This window comes from Physeter macrocephalus, chromosome 7 (assembly GCF_002837175.3).
Source record: "Physeter macrocephalus isolate SW-GA chromosome 7, ASM283717v5, whole genome shotgun sequence".
In the NCBI taxonomy this organism is placed as follows: Eukaryota; Metazoa; Chordata; class Mammalia; order Artiodactyla; family Physeteridae; genus Physeter; species Physeter macrocephalus.
Genome location: NC_041220.1, coordinates 91,767,790 through 91,776,227, shown reverse-complemented (window position 1 = coordinate 91,776,227; position 8,438 = coordinate 91,767,790).

The window sequence follows — 8,438 nt, the reverse complement described above, 5'->3', positions numbered from 1 at the left end:
AGGGGCTTCCCTGGTGGCGCGGCGGTTAAGAATCCGCTTGCCGATGCAGGGGACATGGGTTCGAACCCTGGTCCGGGAAGATCCCACATGCCGCGGAGCAACTAAGCCCGTGCGCCACAGCTACTGAGCCTGCACTCTAGAGCCCACGAGCCACAACTGCTGAGCCCGCGGGCCACAACTACTGAAGTCCGAGCGCCTAGAGCTCGTGCTCCACAACGAGAAGCCACCGCAATGAGAAGCCCGTGCACCACAACGAAGAGTAGCCCCCGCTTGCCGCAACTAGAGAAAGCCCGCGTGCAGCAACGAAGACCCAATGCAGCCAAAAATAAAAATTAATTAATAAAAACAAAAAAAGAAAGAAAAGAACCTATTGAATAGCACAGGGAATTCTACTCAATACTCTGTAATGACCTATATGGGAAGAGAATCTAAAAAAGAGTGGATATATGTATATGTATAACTGACTCACTTTGCTGTACAGCAGAAACTAACACAACATTGTAAATCAACTATTCTCCAATAAAAAATTTTTTTTAAAAAAGCACACTTAAAAAAAGAAAGTAAATATTGACAAGAAAAGAAATCTCAACAGAGTTTAGAAAGCTGACAAATAAGACAAACAGCATAAAATCCAGAAAAATAACTTTTTTATTAATTACCTATAATATTTTCTAACTTCTCCTCATGATGGTGGCATTGGAAAGACCATAGGCCTTTTGGGGTTTGAGTAGGAGGAAGATGAGTTTGCCTACATTTATTTTGGGTTTCATGGGATATGTTAGGTGGTTTGCAGTCATTTCCGTGTATAATTTAGTTATTACGGGGCGTACAGATTTTGGAATGTCTTCCAGAAATACTCCTACCATCCAAATGCTGCCTTGCCTGGCACACAGTGTCAGAGGTTGGATGGAGATGCAAAAAAATCCTACAATGCCAGGCACCAGAAATATGTGGATGGCTGAGAAACAAGGTTTAAGATGTATAGAGCCATATATAATTTTCTAGTCTGTGGAAAATTCTCCTAACATCAGAAATGTAGAGGATTCATTCTTATTCAATATCTAATCAAAATGGAAGTTTTCTTCCATTAAGAATATATTTGATAATACAGTGTACACAATTATAAATATACTTCATATTTACACCCCGTATGTGAAAGAAATTTTGTAGAGTTTTATTTTATTTATTTATTTTTTTTTGCGGTAGGCGGGCCTCCCACTGTTGTGGCCTCTCCCGTTGCAGAGCACAGGCTCGGGACGTGCAGGCTCAGCAGCCATGGCTCACGGGCCTAGCAGCTCCGCGGCATGTGGGATCCTCCCGGACTGGGGCACAAACCCATGTCCCCTGCATCGGCAGGCGGACTCTCAACCACTGCGCCACCAGGGAAGCCCCTAAATGTTAGTCATTTCATTTTTTTTTTTTTTTGAGTTTTTCCCAAAGTTGACAACAATCCTAAATATTTACGTGACACTACCGAAAAAAGAGTTGTAAAGCTGAAAGAAAAGACTTTAAATGATCAATAATGGAAAACAAATTTGGTTAATCATGTTAGAGGGGAAAATGTATTGTCTTTCTGGTCTATCTGTAGAAAATGATATTACAAAATCACACATGAGGAGGTGATGAAAGACTATGTAGCTAAAAATGGAATAAGTCTACATGCAATATGGTATCCTGGATTGGATCCTGGAAAAGAGAAAGGACATAAATAGAAAAACTGGTGAAATAGGTGAGTAAGTGGGTGGATACAATCACATGATTATTGATGATCCACAAATTCAAGGATGCCAGGATGCCAATGAAGCAGGTATTTGAATATTTGGATTTCCAAGGGCCAAAGCTAAAGCCAGGGCTGAAGAGCAGATATTAGCCAAACATGGAGGCCAAAGTTGCACTTTGTTGCATCTCTTGATAAAACCCAGCCCCTTACCATGAGGGTCCATTCAAGGTCAAATGATCACTCCCAGGACAGCCATGGCATCAATGCATGTGCCAACCACAAGCACTAACCACTCATGTGCTAGCTGCCCTCGTTTTCAGTGTCCCTTTTTGGTTTGGACGGGAGGACATTTATCTTTCTTTCTTATAAACAGTTTTGTATTTAAATTTCTAGGTGTTTTTACATATGTATATGGATTTCCAAGTTAGTTTAGCTCATCAGTTTTCTGGGCTGATTTTCAGCAGGAGAGTGGCACGGTGAACTGGATGATTTATCAGTAGAAGGTAATTCTGGCTACAGCGCGGAGAATGGATTTCAGGTTTCAGGTGTGGGGTAAAACAAAGACAGAAAGAGCTGATTTAATTCCATTGCAGAGTTGATAAATGGCAATTTGAATAAGAGGAATCAGAGCAGAGAAGGAGAGAAGTGGATGTATTGAGACATTTAGAGGTAAAGGAACAGAACGTGGCGGTAAAGTAGCTTTGAAGGCGGCGGGAGAAGGATGGGGAGTCTAAGATGCGCCTGGTGTGTGGGGAAGGAGGAGCAGCTGGGTGGATGGTGCTGCTGTTTCTTGAAATAGAAACAGAAGAGGAGGAGGAGGAGAAGCCCTGTGAGGAAGACAAGGAGTTCAACGGTGAACGTGCCAAGTTTTAGATGCCTGTGTAGCATCCAAGTGGGCATCACCAATTCGCAGAAGGAAATACAGGTCGGAAGCTCAGGAGAGAGATCTGATCGACCTGGACATGTGGATTTGGGACTTGCAGTGGACGTTAACTGCATATAAAGTGTTTAGAAGGTAGCCTGGTACACAGTAAGCACTGTGTGAGGCTGACCTGTCACTAACGGTCACTGGAGTAGAGGAGACAGGCGTCGATGAAACCAATACAAATGTACAACTGTCTTGAGCTGATGCAGGAAGCCTGTAACGGGGGAATCTGACATAATCAGGAGAGTCAGGGAGGGGTTCCCTGAGGAAGTGGCACTTGACCAGAGACCTGAAGGATGAATAGAAGACGTTAGGTAACAAGGGGAAGAATGAACGTTCCAGGCTGAGGGAACAGCATGTGCAAAGCTCTGTGGAGAAGAGACTGCAGGCACATGTTAGAAGTTAACTCTCATTATGGCTGAGGAACACCAGGGAAGCCTGTGCCTCAGGAAAGGCCTGTCACCTCTCTGGGAGAATAGACTAAGCAATTTACAAAGTCTTCCTTTCCCATAGTCTCACATTCTGGAATTTGGTGATCCTCTTCTTTTTTTTTTTAATTTTCAAGATAATACTGGTGGTGACATGTTCAGAGAAACTTCTCTAATAATAAACTGTAGAAATGATCCCTGAAAATATAGTCTTTGTGACCCTTTTAACTTCTCATTTTTGTAAAAAGAATTCTGTAGAAAAATTGCAAGAATAGAATAATGAACTCCTATAAATCTCCACTAGGATTCATCAATTATTAAAATTTTGCCACATTTTCTTTCTCTATCATCCACCGACCTATTAATCAATACATTGTATATACATATATAATATCTATATCTAATTATAATACATATTATTGCCGAGCCATTTAAGAGTAAGTTACAGACAACACAACCTTCATCCTTAAACACTTCAGCATGCATTTCCTAAGAATGAGAGCATTATCTCACATGACCATAAAATGATCAAATTCAGGACTGGGTCTGCAATCCAGAGTCCTATGCTCTCCTTAAGTGTCAAGGGCCTTCAACAGCAAACCTATACTGAGCACCTGTTGTGTGCACGGTGCCATCCTCTGTACTGAGTGTTCAGACTGGTATGAGAAGCAAATCAATAGGCAGATATCTACACTGAAACTTGGAAAGAGCAATGGCAGATGCAAGCAGGAGTGCCAGGGGAATGCAGAGAAAGGAAATCTGGGCAGAGACATCTAGCTGTCTATCCCATATCCAGCTTCCTCTTCTTCCTCACTAACTGGGCCTTTGTACTACTAGGGTTTCCAATGTACCCAACTCAAAAACTACATTCTCCAATTCCTCTTTTGAGAGACCAAATATGTATAAGCAGAAATCATTGGTTAGAGCTTCTGGGAAAACTTATTAAAACAGCCTAGCCACCTGGGAGGCACACACTTTGGCTCTTGACCCTTCTTCCTTCCTGCTGCTAGGAATATCATTGTGATAACTAGAGCTGCAGCAGCCATCTTGCAGCCATGAGGAGGTATTAAATAGGGAAGGGAATGTTAGGAATGATGGAGCAGAAAGACACAAGGATCCTGGGTCGTTGGTGATAAAGTGGAGCCACCATACCAACCCTGAATTGCCTACTCCAAACTCTTTAAGAGGGAGGAATTAACTATCTCATTTAAGCCATTAATTGGGGTGTCTGTTACATATTATAGCTGCACGTAGTCCTAATTAATAAATCACCTGATACACTCTTGGAGATCCAGGGACAATATGCTGCAGATTATGAAGAATAAGTAGGAAAGAATTGGGTAAAAGGGTAGGAGGAGGCTCCAGAGTCCAAATTTTAGCTTAAGAGTAGCAGAGGCCACTGAAAAGATTTGAGGAGAGTCTCGGTATTGAATTTTAGTTTTAGGAAGCAATTTAGGTTTTGATAGCTACACTTAAAGGAGGGGAAAGAATGAAGTCAGGAAAACTAGTAAGAGAGTTGATGTGACAACCTCTGAAAGGAATGAAACGATCCTGAAATAATGCAGTACAACAGTGCTAAAAAAAAAAAAAAGCAAGTGCTCTACTCTCAGCAAGACTTGGGGTCCCACCTGGGCTTTGCTACGTATTAGCTGTATGACCCTGAGCAAATGACTTCTCAATGCCTCAGTCCCTTCCGATCTCCATGAGATTGTTAAGAGAATTCAATGAGGCAATGCATGCACAATGCTTAGAGCAGTACCTGGCACCCACTAAATTGTTGCTGAGTCTGTGGCAGTGAAAGACAGATTCTAGGCAATAATGTAGAATAAGATGGAAGCAATAGAATGCTGACACCAGTTGGATGGTAGGAGGGGTGAGTAAGAGAGAGAAAGGAATTAAAAAGATTTCTGTGAAAGAACCAATCTGGGGAGAAAGACAATGATTCCAGTTTCGGATCTGCAAGTTGGTGCTCTCTCTGGCTGTCCACATGGAGATGACCAGTGTTCACCTGCGTGGGTAGGTGTGGAGCCAGGCAAGGATCTGAGCTGGAGCCGGGATGGGGGATGAGATCACAGCCCACAGGTGAGTGGGTAGAATGAAAAGAGAAGAAGGCCAAGAGGGAGGAGCCCTGTGGCTGGGGCTGGTGGACAAAAAGGAGTCATCAAGGAAACTGAAGAGGACTGGGTTCAAGGTCACAGGAAAAGCAGAGAGAGTGTCCCAGAAAATTCAAGGGAGAGAAAATTTGCAGAAAGAAGCGTCAGTAGTCCTAAGTGTGGCAGAGCTATCAAATAAGGTCTGAGAATTGGGCTTGGGGTTGAGCAGCAAAGAAGTCACTGGGGCCCCAGGGCTGTTAACTGAGGGTCAGCGGGGCCATCAGAACTCAGGGTGATGTTGGGGCTGGAAGGCAGAGCGTGGTCAGTGGAGCTGTAAAGGAGCGTTAACGATTGGGGAGAGGGTTTGCGTGAAGGTGAGGAAAGAGTTATGCTGTAGTAGGAACTAATAAAGAGAAGAAAATGCAAGGAAAGTAAGATGCTAGAAAGAGCCTTAGGAAGATGAGACGTGCGGGCTTGATGTCCCTGAGAGGACCCAAAGCTGGGCCAGGGTCTTTGCCCCACGCCCAGAGGGTGGAAAATGGCCCACCGCGGGGCTGGGAAGCCGGAGTGCCTGCAGGGATGGGCTGGGAGATTGTGGGGAGAATCTCCAGACTGAGCTTCTGTGGACAGAGGGGGGCAGGGAGAGAGGGCTGCAGGGAGACGGAGAAGAAGGTGGACACTAGTCACCTGAACTTCCCCTGTGGGAGGACCGGTGCCACCAGCCCCTTGACAAGCATTCTCCCTGGGACCCTGTTCCGCGCCGGGAACACCTGAGATTCAGGGACTCAAGGACCGCCTGGGGCCAGGACGCCCGTGTGAGCCCACGGTGGCACCTTCATCACCGAGCTCCACTGTGCGAGGGACAAGGCAGTGGAGCCGCCAGAGAAGACACGGGGATGCGGCCCGAGACGGAGGGTGGACTGAAGTGATTTCGAAGGCAGATGCGTTAGAGGGGCCGGGCTTGAGCAGCGGAGTCGGACACCGGGGAGGGGAATCGCCGCGGGAAGCGGCCCGCAGGCTCCGCCCCAGCCCCGAGGTTCCCGACGGCGAAGCAGCTCCCGCGGCTCCCGGGGCCTGCGAGCGCACCCGGGAGGGGGCAGCAGCGCCCCGCGAAAACCAAGCTCCCAGGCCGGCGGGCTGGGGAGGAAAGCCGCTGCTCCCCGCAGGTGGACGGGGGCAACCGTGGACCGGGCCAGGCCGGGGCAGCGCCCCTCGGCACCCCCAGACGCCCCCCGCCGGCCGGCCCGCTGCCTCTGCTGCGCCCGCACGGGCCTGAGCATTCCTCCTGGGCCTCTGCCCCTTGAGGGCGACCTCCCGAAGCTGTGACCCTGACTGTATGCAGAGCGCTCAGTAATCAGGGTCACTAGTGTCCACCTTCTTCTGCATCGCTCCCCCAGCTCTCTCTGCCCCCCCTCTGTCCACGGAAGCTCAGACTGGAGATTCTCCCCGCAAGCTCCCAGCCCATCCCTGCAGGGCACTCCGGCTTCCCAGCCCCGCGGTGGGCCATTTCCACCCTCTGGGCGTGGGGCAAAGACCCTGGCCCAGCTTTGGGTCCTCTCAGGGACATCAAGCCCGCACTTCTCATCTTCCTAAGGCTCCCCCCTGCATCTTCATTCCCTTCTGTTTTCTTCTCCTTACTAGCGCCCACTACCGCATAGCTCCCCCCTCCCCACCCACGGGGCTGGACCCAGTTCTGGTTCCCACCTTATGAAGCCGAGACCCCACCTCTTGCTTGGGCCGCTGTCCAGCAGGCCCTGCTGTTCTGTGTGATGTGAGCCAGGTGGCCTGCAGCTCTGCCAGGAAGGCCCATGCAGAGCCCACCTTATAGGAGGGGCCTGGGCTGATCCTCAAGGCTCGCTGGCTACTCGCCAGGCCCGGGAGCCCAGACTAGCCCTGATGTCCTGAGACTCAGAGTAGCCAGTTGCACAAATATAACTCACACCACATATCGGATGTGAAGGGAAAACAGAGTAGCATTATTTTGCTTAGAACTAATCTGGTCTTTTTCCTCTGAGCCACACCCACTAGTTAGTGGGATGGGGAGGAAAAACTAAATGTCAATCCAGTTAAACTTTGAGCTGATATTTTAAACCCTTCAGATAATGTTTGGCCTTTAGGAAGAACACTGTGTCTTTGGTAGCCCCTTCTTCCTCTGTCTCCCCACACTAGTGGCCCCAGAGTATGGAGCAAGGGGGGCTTTCTCCCCTCATGACACCAGGGGCAGTGAGTTCTTTGTTCTCATGAAGGCCCCTGGATGGGTGCTGTCCATTGGTCTTTGGGGAGACTTTTTTTTTTTTTGGTTGGGTCATATTTGACCTCCTGGCCCCCAGTACTCAAGGTATGACCCGTTCTTCCAGCCCAGGTAGTATTCCCAGTGATGATTTGGTGTCTCGGTCTCAGTTGAGCTGCAGGCCCAGCTCTCTCCATGGGCTCTGCACTCTGTTAGCTGAGAGGTCACCTTGTCTCCAAACAGAAGGCCCCCTCGGTGGGCCCCCTGGCTCCCAGCTCTGCATCTGCCCCCCATGAGACTGAGGGTGGTCCAGGGAAGCTGAACTTCAGGCCTCACTCATGCTGACCATGCAGAGCTCCTTTTCTGTGACTGTTCCCTGGGTTCTAATGGGGCGGCATATGCGGTGGCTTCCTCCCAAAGCCCCAGGGGTGACACTCACTTCTCTAACACCCTCCGTCTGCAGGCCCAGAGGTGGGGACAGCCAGGGCGTTTCTGCCGATGGCCTGGCTCTTCTCGGTCTGTTTACTTCCTCCTCTTTTTTTAAGATTCTCAGGTAGAGAGAAAGGGTGGGCTCTTCTAATACTTCCGTCCCCTCCTTTCTGACTCCCACGAGGCCTAAATGACTGGCATTGGCATCTTACTGTGTATATGGGAGAACTCCAAGCTTCAGGCTTTCTTCCTTTTTTTTTTCTTTCTTTCAGCTATACATATACATATATTCATTCTTTTTTAGATCATTTTCTCCTATAGGTTATCACAGAATACTGAATAGAATCCCCTGAGCTATACAGTAGGTCCTTGGTGGTTACCTATCTTATATATAGTAGGCTTTCTCTGGATGTACTAAGAGAGGAGGAAGAAGAATCTGAAAATTCCCTTCTTGAGATAATGGTCTGGTTCCTAAGCCTGGAACTTTCTGCATAATCCTATTCTGAATGACCCAAGACCCAGTACCTGGTTCTCTCTCTGGAATTCCTTCTGTAATCAGTAAGAATCTGCACACAGATTTCCCTCCCCACCCCTACGTCCTCTCCCCCCCCCC